The following is a 14,265-nucleotide window of genomic DNA, read 5'->3' on the forward strand; positions in this document are numbered from 1 at the left end:
CCCATACGGTTTTTGATGTTGTGCCTTAACCCTCGCACATGTTACGCACTCAGCCACATACTTCGCAACATCGAGCTTCATCGTCGGCCACCAGTAGTAGGGTTTTAGGTCCCTATACATTTTAGTGCTACCGGGATGAATCGAGTACATGGTCTTGTGTGCTTCTTCCATTAGAAGATCTCTTATTCCTCCCGTCTTAGGTACCCAAATTCGATCTTGGAATACCTTCAGTCCTCGACTGTTCGTACCGAACACTAACGTTTTTCCCAAACGTTCTTCCTTTCGGTCATTCTTTTCTAAGGCTTCTTCTTGAGCTTTCCTGATACTTTCCACAATCGTCGAGACGACTTCAATTCTTAACGCTCTTGGCCTTCTTCTTTCAAGATTGACTTTCCGACTGAGAGCATCAGCAACAATATTTGCTTTACCTGGGTGGTAAAGTATCTCACAGTCGTAGTCCTTGAGAAGTTCTAGCCAGCGTCGTTGCCTCATGTTCAACTCCTTCTGATTAAAGAGATACTGGAGACTCTTATGATCAGTGAAGAGCTTGCACTTCGTGCCGTAGAGGTAATGCCTCCATATCTTTAAGGCGAATACTACCGCTGCCAACTCCAGATCATGAGTGGGGTAGTTCTTTTCGTGCTCTTTCAATTGTCGAGATGCGTATGCTATCACCTTTTCTCTTTGGGTCAGAACACAACCTAACCCGACTCCAGATGCATCACTATAAACTGCAAAATCTTCGACTCCATCGGGTAGAGAAAGTATCGGCGCTTCACATAACTTCTTCTTTAGCTTCTCGAACGCCTCATCGTGTTTCTCACTCCATGTATACGTAGCTCCTTTATGGGTCAAAGCTGTTAATGGAGCAGCTATCGAAGAAAAGCCTTGGATAAATCGTCGGTAATATCCGGCTAATCCTAGAAAGCTTCGAATCTCCGTGGGATTCTTCGGACGTTCCCACTTCATTACAGCTTCGATCTTGGCAGGGTCAACCATTATTCCTTCTTGGTTAACAACATGACCCAAGAATTGGACTTCCCGTATCCAAAAGTCGCATTTGGAGAACTTTGCAAAAAGCTTCTCCTTCTTTAACACCTCCAACACTTCTCGTAGATGCTTGCCATGCTCCTCCTGGCTTTTCGAGTAAATGAGAATGTCGTCGATGAACACTATCACAGATTTATCGAGGAATGGTTTACAAACCCTATTCATCAAATCCATGAATGCTGCGGGAGCATTGGTTAGTCCGAACGACATAACCAAGAACTCGTAGTGTCCATATCTTGTTCTGAATGCAGTCTTCTCAATATCCTGCTCTCTCACCTTCAGCTGATGATATCCTGACCTAAGATCGATCTTTGAGAAGTAGCTCGAACCTTGCAGCTGATCGAATAGATCATCAATCCTCGGTAATGGATACTTGTTCTTCACCGTTGCCTTATTCAACTCTCGGTAGTCTATGCACATCCTCATGCTTCCGTCCTTCTTCTTCACGAATAACACCGGAGCTCCCCAGGGTGATGAACTAGGTCGAATGAAACCGCTATCCAACAGCTCCTGAAGTTGCATCATGAGCTCCTTCATCTCCGTCGGTGCTAATCGGTAAGGTGCCTTTGCTATCGATGTTGTTCCTGGTAATAAGTCTATACGAAATTCTACTTGCCTATCAGGTGGTAATCCAGGAAGATCTTCGGGAAAGACTTCCGGATAATCGCACACAACCGGTATATTCTGCACCTCTTTCTTTTCTTTCTTAGCATCGATTACGAATGCCAAGTACGATGCACATCCCTTGGACAAACATTTCCTAGCTTTCATCAAGGATATGATTCCAGAACTCACTCTGCGTTTGTCCCCGTACACCATAAATGATTCCTTTCCGGGTGGGTTTATCCTAACTATCTTCTTTCGGCATAATATCTCGGCATCGTTGGCGCTAAGCCAATCCATACCCAAAACGATGTCGAAACCGTTTAACTCTATGGGTAATAGTTCCTCCTGGAATTCGTTTCCGTTTAGGTCAATGACGATGTTCCTAATACGATTACTAACAGGTACGAATTTGCCACTGGCAACTTCTACAATTAGGGCGTTATCAAGTTTTTCTACAGGTAATGCTAATTTCGCACTAAATTTATGCGACACAAAGGAGTAGTTGGCTCCGGAATCAAACAGTATATTTGCAGGCAAACCATTTACAAGAAAGGTACCTGAAACGACGTCTGCTGCCTCCTTTGCAGCCTCGAGCGTCATCTGGAAGGCTCTCGCCTTCGGCTTTGGTGGTATGTTGGGTCTTCCTGCCTCCTTCTTCTTCGGGCAGTCCTTCAAAATGTGCCCTTCTTCATTACACCCATAACAGGCCTTCTGGTTAAGAGTGCATTCGTTGGCATAGTGCCCAGGCTTTCCGCATTTGTAACAAGTGACCCCTCCATCACACTTCCCAGAGTGCTTCTTCTTGCACTTGTCACACCACTTTGCTTCTGATCCTCCTCCTCTCGAACTAGACTTCGAGAATCTACCTTTCTTACCGGACCTCGAGGATCCGTCAAATTTCCGTTTCTCTCCCACTTCCGCTCTCTCCAGACCCTTTTCTCGTATCTGGGTCTCCACATTCTTAGCAGCCCAGATGGAAGCTTTTAGAGTGGTAGTTTGCTTGACCATTGGACCGAAGTCCGCTGGTAATCCGAGGGCAAATTTGTTAACCTTGGAGAGTTCAGTTGGGACGAGGTGAGGAACAAGCTTCATTTTCTCAGTAAAGCTTGCAGCGTATTCAGTAACGCTCATTCTTCCCTTCTTCAGATTCTGGAATTCGTTGCTGATCTCCAGAAGATCCTGCTCAGAGCAGTATTGCATCTTCAACTGTACCAGAAAATCCTCCCACGACATTTTGCTTGCTTCACCTTTGGGCATTGAATCAGCTAATAGCTTCCACCAGCTTAGTACTCCAGATTTCAATAGAGGAACTGCAAGAGCAGTCTTCTGCCTATTGCTACACTCGCAACTCTCAAACATTGTCTCCATCTCAGAGATCCAGTTCATGACTTCCACCGGCGTCGGGCTTCCGGATAGACTCGGTGGCTTGGATGCCATGAAATCCTTGTATTTGCATCCACGTCCATCATTTCCTCCATCCTGGTGGTTTTGCCTAACTATCGGTGGGTTGGCTTGACCAATAGTCCCACTGTAGTTTCCTTCTTCAGTCTGCCCTTCGTTCAACTCGGGCTGTTCGAGCTGAATAGTCGCTTCCTCTCGATTTTGCTGGAGCAAACGCCTGGTTTCCTCCATTTGACGATCCAACATTGCCTGGATCATCGCTTGCACTCCGGCCATCGTTATTGGTCCGGCAGCGGCTTCCACAACTGGTATTTCCTCGATCACGGGGGGTTGGTGTCCGTTCCCATTTGCGTTTACGTTTCCGCTACGGGTCCTTACCATCTTGATCTATATACCGAATAAGGTGGATTTAGATCTTTATTTAGGAGAGATGTTTTAAATCGTCCTTATCACTCCGACACGTTTACATGCTAGTTCTAATATCGTAGTCGTACGTTTAGAATCCTAAACACATAAGGTTCCAGATCCGGTCGGCAACAGACCATAGATCCCGAACAAAATAACAGCATATCATGCATAAAACATTTAGCACATAAAAGCATTTTAGGCACAATTCCTAAAATAAGCTAGTGCTCACACCTCACAATCATCGCTTAGCATTCTAAGTTTAAGTCTAGAAATCCTACAAATTCCTAGTTCGCTTAAACTAATGCTCTGATACCAACTGTGACATCCCCAAAATCACGGCCAAAAAAGACCGGTTTTGTTTATACTTTATTTCAAAATCAGAGTTATCTTTTAATAAAAGGGTTGCGGAATTTGTCCCAAAACAATAATATGATAAAGATTTATCAAAAGCATTTCCATAGAAATGTATTTCATTAAAAGACTCGGGATGTCATGTTCGTACAGATCAAAAGTATAAACAGTACAATATAAGCCTTACTACATTATTTCATATCTACAGGCCTATATCCGTAATCCCTCGTCCAAAACATCACACCTATGCTCATGCGCCACTACCTGTAATACATAAAACTGAGTGGGTCAGGCTTGGGAGCCTGGTGAGCACATAGGGTTTTCAACCCACAATAAATAAGTTTATTAATTTCATCAATCAACAATAACCCGATTACCCGTTCCCGTTATCCTCACTTTACGTCCCTAAACACCTATCATAAGGGACCTAGCCTAAGGATTATCATCGGGACGGACACTACTGCTAAGGGGATTCCTCAGCAATAAATGTCCTAATAGGCAACCATGTGGGGGATGGAGTACACCGGTGAACACATCGTTCACAACACCTACAGGTTGCGAACCTGCTAGTGTTCCATTGGACTGTCTAGAAGAGTCCGTGGTCGTCATCTATACTCTGCTAGATGACTGGATCAACAACAACAACATCGAGGCCTCTCATCATTTTATCACACATCACCTATTACATCTACCCATGTTTTACCCCAACATTTTCGTAGATATAAAATACATATACAGTTTAAATCATTGAAAACATGTATAACAACGTTCATCTAGCATAGATAGCAAGTATTCAGATAATATGCACACATAGCACGTAATTTATATAAAATACTTCATATCTATGTGTAAGTTGAAGGTAACTATGCACTCACCGGAAAAGGTGGTGATTCCGAACTCAGACAGCGCTTCGCTTCTTAAAAAGAATTTTTCTTCGACGAAACCTAGTATTATTACCACTAGAGTTTAGTTTATTATTCGTCGAGACTAATTAATAGTCTAGCTATTATTATTATTATATAAGCGTCAAAAAAATACTTATATAACCCATAATAATAGCCCAAGTATTTATTATAAGTTCCTAATAACGTTACTATAATTAAATAAAAGTTATATTAAAAATAGCGTAGGCGTAGCTCACTTACAGCGGGTTTTATAGAAAACCGGGCTTTGCTTGGAGCAGCGTTCCCGAGCCGAAAAGCTCTTCTTCTCAGAGCCTTCGAGCACTCCGGGGCTTCCGCCTCGTGCTAGGGAGGTTCCCTAGGCTTTTCGGGGGATTTCGGGGCTAGAGAGAGGTTCTAGAGAGAGAGAGAGTAAAGAGAAGAAAGAATGGGAAAGGTGTGAAGAAAATGAGGGTGGGAGAGGTGGTATTTATAGGGTGAAATGTGGCTGAACTTGGTGCCACATGTCACCATCTGGTGGCAAGCCTTGGGGAGAAAGCAATGGCCAAGATTGTGCCACATCACCCATTTTCGCACAGCACACTTCCGACTTCTAAAATCCGTAACTTTCACATACGACCTCCGTTTTTGACGTTCTTTATATCCACGCGTAGGTAATAATAAGATCTACAACTTTCATTTTGACACCGTCAGCTAATTCTCGACCGATCTTAAATTTAACAGTACAAGGAGATTATACTGTTAAACGTCTGCGTAAAATTAATAACTTCTACATACGGACTCTGTTTTTGTCTGTCTTTTTACCGTTGATTTCCTATTAATGAGATCTTCAACTCTCATTTATGTTGCGTAAGCCAAAAACCGCTTGAACTAAAATTCGAGTTTCAGGCCGTGCACTGCTAAGCCGAATCTTAGAAAAATCATAACTTCTTCATACGAAGTCAGATTTGGGCGTTCTTTTTATCGATGTTCTTAGTTTTATATATTCTATGACTTTTGTTTAGATTGATAAGGCTAAAAAGTCTTCTATAGTAAATTCACTATTTACGTCTCCCGGTGCCGTGCCGGTTTTGCCGTAAAACTTCGGCGGGCCATAACTTCTTCGTTATAGCTCGGATTTCGGCATTCTTTATATGTACGGAAACCTTGAGACGTATTCTATAACTTTATGTAGAGATATTGGGATTATCTCACACTTTAATTTTGACGCTCATTTTTATTCTTTATTAATTATACATTTATAATTAAATAATAAACACATAAACACACATAATTCACATAATACTCAAATATTTTATATTTATTACTTCAAAAAGAGTTACAATAGTTGACCTAGACTATTACATTGACAAAAATGCTTAGCCCTGAAAACCCGGGCGTTACACTCCACCCACCCATCCTTATCCCCCTCCACCTTACCCTTACCCCTACCCCTGATACCCGTATCCTCCTCCCGATCCGCCGATTTAGGTACTTTCACCTCGCCCCAAGCATTGAGGACAATGCTTACTCCTAAGCTTGGGGTGGGGTATTCCTTTTTCTTTTTAATTTATCATGCATTTTAATTAGATTGCATAGCATTTTAGTATATGTTGCATTCATTTTTTATACATAAAACCCCAAAAAGATTTTATTTTCCTCTTTTTCATCTTTTATTTTTGCATGGCATTTAGCTTAGGGCATTAGCACTCATGCATTTTTGTTTTCTGTTTATTCTCACCTCTCTTGGATGCTATGGAACAGGTTCATAGTTATTGTATCATTATTGGTCCAGGATCTTGTTGCTATCTCACCCATCAAACTGGGACCACTAGCTGTAGTTTAGGATTTCATACCTGGGATCAGATGCTGGTAGCTTAAAGGGGTAAGTGATCATGGCCATGTAGTTTTCATGAAGAATTATGCATACAATACTAACGACTGTAGGATATATTATAGCAATAGATATCTTAGCCTTGCGGTCACTACCGCCGAGAGGATCACACTTGATCATGTTTGAACCGTTAGGATGAAGCACTGGTGCTTGTCCCTGAGTAGAATCCATATCTGGTCTCTTTATGTCACCATATCTTTTTCGCGATTTTTTAGGTTTTTAGAGTCTTTTAGCCCACATTAGGGCATTTTCTTTATTTATGGAAAATCAAAAGTTTGAAAAGGAGCTTGCATATTTACGCTCCACACATGATCATTTTCACACTTAGCCCATTCGGATTATTATTTCTACCCATTCGGTTCCACTTACATACTTTCGGGAACCAAATTTTGAGTCAAAGGGGGTTTCTAGTTAAAAAAAATTGTGGAAAAAAATATAATAATAATAATAATAATAATAATAATAATAATAATAATAATAATAATAATAATATTAATAATAATAATAATAATAATAATAATAATAATAATAATAAACCAGGCAAATTCCCAACTGCAGAAATCTGAGAAGGGTGACCGGTTCAATTATTGAACAAAATTTTCCAACATTTTTGGTCACCAGGCGTTTGATATTCATTTATATTGGTTTAATTTATTGTATTTAGATCGAGTTGTTTTTCACAAATTGGTGATGTTAGGGAGACTGTCGAGTCGGATACTACGGGAGGTTTGGGCCAACACCAAGTGAGTCGATTCCTACAATGGTGCCCGAGCGATTAAACCTAGCTACACATGAGAGAAACCGGCAGACGTGAGATCAGAGTGTACACTTAAAGAAGAGCTCCACACGAGCCCATCCAGCTGCTTTCTCCCTACTACAGATGTTCTTCATTGTATGCATGTTCCATTGAGGCTACGACTGACCATCCCTCCTTGCTCACCTAGAGGAGTTGTCCTGGCTATGGTTTATGGTCCCATTGTCATCGGATGAAAAAGTTGTGAGATAGCAGCGAGATCAATTCTGACCATATTGACTAACGTTGTACAGGTTCCATGGTTATATCCCTTCTTTTTATTTTTAGGGTAGTTCGTCTCAAGTTCTTTTTAGTCTTGTCTTACTTGAGGATAAGTAAGGTTCAAGCTTGGGGTGATTTGATAGCTTCATTTTATTACTTCTTTCCGTAGTTTATTTTTAGTTAAAACCATCTCATTTTAGTTATTCTTCATGCATATTTTCTCTTTGTGTTATTTTTCTCCTTCATCGGGTGCTTTCCAGTCTTTTAAGCTTATTTGTAGGATTTATCGAAGACTTTTTGTTATTGGTGGCTTAGAAGGATGCGGGACTTATGGAGGCTTGCGGTTTGCTTGTGGATTTGGAGTGGTGAGATTGGGCTTGGTGCTTGCATAAAGAAGAAATCAATTTGGACTTAATTTGTGAGCAAGGATGATGATGAGGCGACACGGAATCGAGCTACAAGAAAATTGAAGGAGTATTAGATCAATCATTAGAAGGCTTTGGAATGGAACAAATGGGCTCTAAAGAGTTATGCATGTGGGCTGAAGTTGAAGAATTGAACATTGGGCTAGATTGCATGTTAAATGGCCCAACTCACATATTCAGCGTGACCCACGCGATTCGCGTGGACCCATACGCGGTCCGCGTGAATTGTGCTGAGTGGATTCCAGGTTTTGACTTGTTGACTCTATTTGTGGAAGTTTGGTGGGTGGGTTTTGACACCTTTTTGAATCCAGAAATCAGCTCCCTTTTGCTAGAGATTGGAGCCATTATTGACGGGCATCACTTGAAGAACAAAAACCATTCTCTCTCAAGAAAGCTTTAGAAGATTTGAAGGATTTTTGGAAGAATAGTGTAATTTCTTTCCATCTTGCATCTAAGACAATGTTGGTACCACTAAACTATATTGCTTTTCTTTTACTTTGGCCATGCTTGGCTAAACTTTCATTTGGTTGATTATGGTTTAAACCATGGATAATTATTTGCTTTGAAGACTTATTATTACATTGTGTTTGAAGTTTATGGAAATGTTTTCTAGTTAAACATCTAGTTGTGCTTATTTATCTTTGATCGTGAGCTTGTATGAATGAATGCTTGTTTTTGTTGACTAATTTCTTGGTTAAGTACTAGACCTTCAAATTAGTAAGCAACAAATGGTTTATATGTTTGTTTTCATTTCATTTAGGACATGGAAATGTTTCCTCCATAATGATAATGTAAGCATTTGATTATCTTTTGGACTTGGTAACTCTTATAACTTAATGCTAATTGATTTTCACAAGATTTTATGCTTCATTGATTTTGTGACTTCAATTAAGGAAATGTATTAAGAGCTCCTCTAACCATTTTCATTTCTAAGAAGAGTTGATGCAATTTGTGCTTATGGATTGCTATAGCCAAGTTAAACCAATTCACAAGTGTTATTCCATTATGTCTAATGATAAGTCAATCATATCATCCATTAGGTGTACCCAAAAACTCAATCAATTTTACTTCATTGAATTTAATCCAAACTTTTACTTGTTTACTTGTCATATTGTTATTCTAGCTAGTTTTAATTTTTTTCAAACAATCAAAAAGAATTAAACCCTCCCCCCTGTTTTACTTTTTCTTTTTTTTGCAAGTATTTTACAAAGAGATTTACACAGAGATTTGAATTGAACCAATCTTCGTGGATACGATCCCCTTACCACTATACACTATTTTAGTGTGCAATATTTAGGGCATTTATTTTGTTGGCCTCGACAACCACCAAAGATCTTATGATACTTTAGAGAGAAATGGGGTTTCTAGCCTTATAATGGAAAAGAAATGAGGAAAAGGGTGTAAAGTCATGTATTTAACATGAGTTTACAGCCCAAACATGAAGGTTTGGCTGTAAACTCCATTTAATGGGTTTAAAGCTTGATTTAGGCACAATGGTTTCAAGCAGATACTTCCTAACACCCGATTCTTGAATATACTAGGCTTAGAACACTCAAATAGACTCTAAACAGTGCTAAAAGATAGGAGAAACAAGTCTGACTTTGATTGCATTGATTGACTGTAAAAGATAGAAATTTCGGGTTGTCACACCATTAGAGGAGTATTTTGGTGTTTTTGAAGAAGAAGGTGTTTAGAGAAGAAGCAAGAGATTGAAGTGAGCTTGTAGATCTAGAGGTTTTACATCATTTCCAGCCTATTGAAGGTATAAATTTCTCATCTTGGTGCTTTTACATCATAGATCTAGGTTCTCATGGATATTGTCCCTTTTGGTTTCAAGATTGGATTTTTATGATGCAAATCCGTTTCTGGACTTACGGTTGCCAACCATGAAGTTACTTGAGTCCCTTGAGCAGTAAAGTCGCAATCTTTAAGGCCTATTTGCGTCTATGCACGAGATCTAGCCATTTCCATGAAGATAGTTGTTATTTTTACAAGTTTGATCTCATTTGGTGAGGTGCAAGCCACCAAGTGATCAACTTTATCAGTTAAGAAGGGTTATTGGACTCAGATATGTAGTTTGGAAGTTGTTTCTTAAGGGATTAAGTAGTTTTGAATAATATGGCTTATCAAGGGAGTACGCTGGGCGTACAAGCAATGAAACTGTATGCGCAACGTATAGTCAAACTATGGACTTTGTGTTATTGGGCCTTGGTTTGGGGCCAGGCCTTAGGTTAGTAGATGTTAGGCCATGATGGGCCACCAGGAGACAGTTAAGGGCCTAAGGGCTAGTTTGGGTTTGGGTGGAAAGCCCATTTGAGGATTTGGGCCTAATTTAGAAAATTGGGCCACTAGAGGACTTTAATGGGCCTTAGTGAGTTTGGAAAGACTAGAAATGATTGGGCATCGATCATGGTCCAATTTAGATCAAAAGGGGTAAAATAGTCATTTTACCCTTAGATGGATTCTCAATTTTTGACTAAGTGTTTATTTTTGGTCATAATAGCCAAGGAGTCATTGGAGTAGTTGACAGAGATACCTTCGTCTGAGTTTTTTAGTATCCATTTTGAGAGGTGAGTTTTCCTCTAGTAGGAACGGTTCTAAGGCACCAATGCCGACTCGTTTAAGTAGTAGAGTATGCCGAGGTGAGCCCGATGTCGGGGTTAGCCCGTTGCAGTCTATATGTTTCCAAACATCGGTCCGATGCTGGGGCAGTTCCGAGAAGTAGTTATCTATGCTTGATGTCTTTGTGATTCATGTATGATTATGTGTTATGTGTTAGTTGTTTCGGGCCTCGGTCCGACGTCGGGGAAAGCTCGATGCAAATTATGTTATTATGTTATATGTTTATGATATATGTTATGTGTTCCGGGGTAAGCCCAATGTAAGTTAGTCATTATGCCATGTTTTATGTATTTCGGGGCAAGCTTGAGGTATGCTAGTTTATGTGTTATATGTATTTGTTCCGAGCTTCAGTCCGATGTCAGGGAAAGCCCGATGCAGTATATGTGATTATGTTATATGTTATGTGTTCCAGGGTAAGCCCGGTGTCGGGACAAGTCCGCTGTCGGGGTGAGCCCAAAACCCGATGCGGTCGGATGTCAAGGTGAGCTCGATGTCGGACATGAGTCTAATGTCCGGTAAGCCGATGCCAAGATTCGTCCCAATGTAGTAGGAGTTGTCCCAGAGTTATGTTATTTGTGATATGTGCTTTGTGTGGTATGTGGTAGTTGGGGGAGCTCACTAAGCTTCATGCTTACAGTTTCAGTTTTGATTTCAGGTGCTTTAGTTTTCAAAAGAGGAGCTCGGGAAGATTGCAGCACGCACACCATTTGTTCAGCTTGGGATGTTTATACTCTAATATATTTGACAGATGTTATGCTATTCTTGAGATACATAGTTTATGATTTTTATATGTTGAAAGATAATTATGGTTTTATTAATGAGTTAAAATGAAAATTTTGGGGATGTTACAAACTTGACCAACATTTGACATTTTATAGTAAAAAATTACAAATTTGATACACACATTTGAGCATTCAGATTAAATTAGCTAACTTTATCTTCTTCAAATTTAATAGTAATATTGTAACGCACCGATCCTTAATTTATTTATTAAGATTTTTTGGATAAAAGCTCTACTCGACGAGTTGGTCGACCTGCTCGTCGAGTAGCAGCGGGGTAAGAACGCGTGTTTAGTGACCTACACGGCAAGTCCACTATTCGGACTCGGCGAGTAGGAGCTGGCAGATGAAACCCTAAATCCCGGGGGTTTGCACCCCTATTTAAAGGAGCTTCAGCCTCCTTTGGGCTTCCTTACAGTCTTTGAGAGCCCTTATAAACCCTAATTCGTGTGTGTGTGTGTGCCTTGGAGTGGTTTTGAAGCTTCGAAGAGAGGATTTTGGAGGAAGGGAGTTAAGAGTGCAAAGGAAATTGAAGCAAGAAAGGAGGGGGAAACGGGTTTTGCCTCAGCTAGCATCTTTTGAAGGTATCAAAGTGCCATTCTTACTTCCTTTTCTTTCCTATTATTGAGTTCTAGGGCTTTTTATGGATTTTCAAGTTGGGGTGTTGAGATATAGCCTAGATCTGAAGTTGTAACTTCCGATCTGGACCCTCCTTGGGAGCTAGAGTCATAAAGTTGATGTATTGGTTGTAGATGAAGTCCCTCTTGGACTAGAAGCTCCATTAAGAACTTAAAATAGACATTTGGAGCCTTTATAACCATGCATGTACGTAAAGTTTGCAACTTTACGTGGTAAGTATGCCCTAGAAGCTTGGATTTGTGATTTGGAGCCGCTGCATGGCTCAAAACAAGTTTGTATGGATAAAGGACTGGATGGACTCATCGAGTCTCAAGGATGACTCGGCGAGTCACATGAAGATGGTCATTGAACTCGGCGAGTTGGATGAACAAATCGGCGAGTCCGATGAAGATCACCATAAAACTTGATGAGTTGAAGAACAACTTGGTGAGTCGGATGGTTTTTCCCTAGGATATGAATGCATGTGTACCCGTCGAGTTACAAGGAGGAAACTCTACGGGTGGCCCTTAAGGATTCGAAGGAACTCGACGAGTCACTCCGATGACTCGGTGAGTTGGAATATGCTCCATGGACTCGGCAAGTGGTCGAGTGCACTCGGTGAGTTGAGGTCAACATGGACTGTTGACCTTGACTGAGGACTCTGACCTCGATCAGGTTTTACTAAGTGATTATGGGGTGTCTCATAAGAGTAACAACTGATGAGTATATTGTGCTATGGTTATAGGTGGTGGAGCCGATGTCAAGTGATCCGATTGTTGGAGTTTGCATTTCTATCAACATCTGCGAGGTGAGTTATCCTCACTATATCGATAGGGTCTACGACACCAAGGCCAACCCTTTATGATTTACATCCTAGGTTAGGATGGTTGCTTTGTTATTGCCATGTTAGATTTCATCCTGGTTTAGGATGGGTGTTATGTTATTGCCTTACTAGAATTTATCCTGTTTAGGATGGTTGTTATACTAGAGATCGGTGGTTATGGTATGTTGTATAAGATTCTGATCTATTGGATCGGAATCAGGATAGATAGTATGTTATGCTTTTATGATCCGTAGGGATTCATATGTTAGTGACATGTTAGGTCGATACTCTAGCTATGGGTGAAACTCTATGATTGATGGTCAATGAGATAGATATGTTTGCTAAGTGTACATGCCAGTATATGATCGTATGTGTACATGGTTAGTTGCTTGTTGGTTGGGTTGAGGCGGTCCTGCTTTGTGCTGAAGGCCAACACACCCTCTAAGCGGTCCGGGGAGACTGTAGGCCCACACGACAGACCAGTCATGCCGAAGACTCGGGATAGATTCAGATAGACTGTAGGCCCAGTAGGGCGGACCAATACGGCCGATGGCCCAGTATGTATGTTGTTTGATTGATCGTTATGGCTATGGTTTCTGCCAGTGTGGTATTGGTATTTTGGGGGTAGCTCACTAAGCCCGAGTTCAGTTTATTGTTTTAGGTACTTCAGGAGAGCGAGGGAAGGCGAAGGCGTGACCGTACCGCTCCTCATGCTCATGATCTATTTTGGGACACTCTAATGATAAATGAATTGTAAATGTTTTGTAAAAACAATTACTATTTGACTCTTTTGTTAGTATTAAAAGTTTAAATTTGGCGTAAATTTTATGGGTGTTACAAATGATTATATGTGTCAAAAGATTCTCTTGAATTTGAATATGAAAATAAAACTAGATTATACTCTATAGAATCATAGGTTGTTACTTCTAGGGTGGAAGGAGAACTCGTGAATTAAATTAACGAAATTAATGGCACTGGTTGGTGAAATTACATACCAGGAGCGAAGTAAGTGACGAAATTGAATTCAATTGCGGAAGGAGTAGAGAGGGGGAGATCATTGACGTTAGGCAACAAAAGCTCATTAAGCTCTTTTTCTCCATTATCTCCTTCACCATCAACGACTACCAAGTTATCTTTAACAACAGTCGGGACTTGTGATTCTTGTTTGGCGGCTGAGTAGGTGCTTAGCGTGGTCGTTTGAACTAAAATGGAATCGGAAATTAACGCCTAACCTAGCAACAAGATTCGTAAACGATACAGGTCTTTGATTGGAGATAGAAGATAGCTTCGATTGGAGATGGAGCCATCCAGAATAACATCTGCATAACCAACGGAATGGGGTAACAAATTTGCAACAAGAGGTTTGACTACCACTTTTTATTAGACAATGTT

Source organism: Lactuca saligna, chromosome 9, assembly GCF_052625555.1.
Source record: "Lactuca saligna cultivar CGN05327 chromosome 9, ASM5262555v1, whole genome shotgun sequence".
Taxonomy (NCBI): Eukaryota; Viridiplantae; Streptophyta; class Magnoliopsida; order Asterales; family Asteraceae; genus Lactuca; species Lactuca saligna.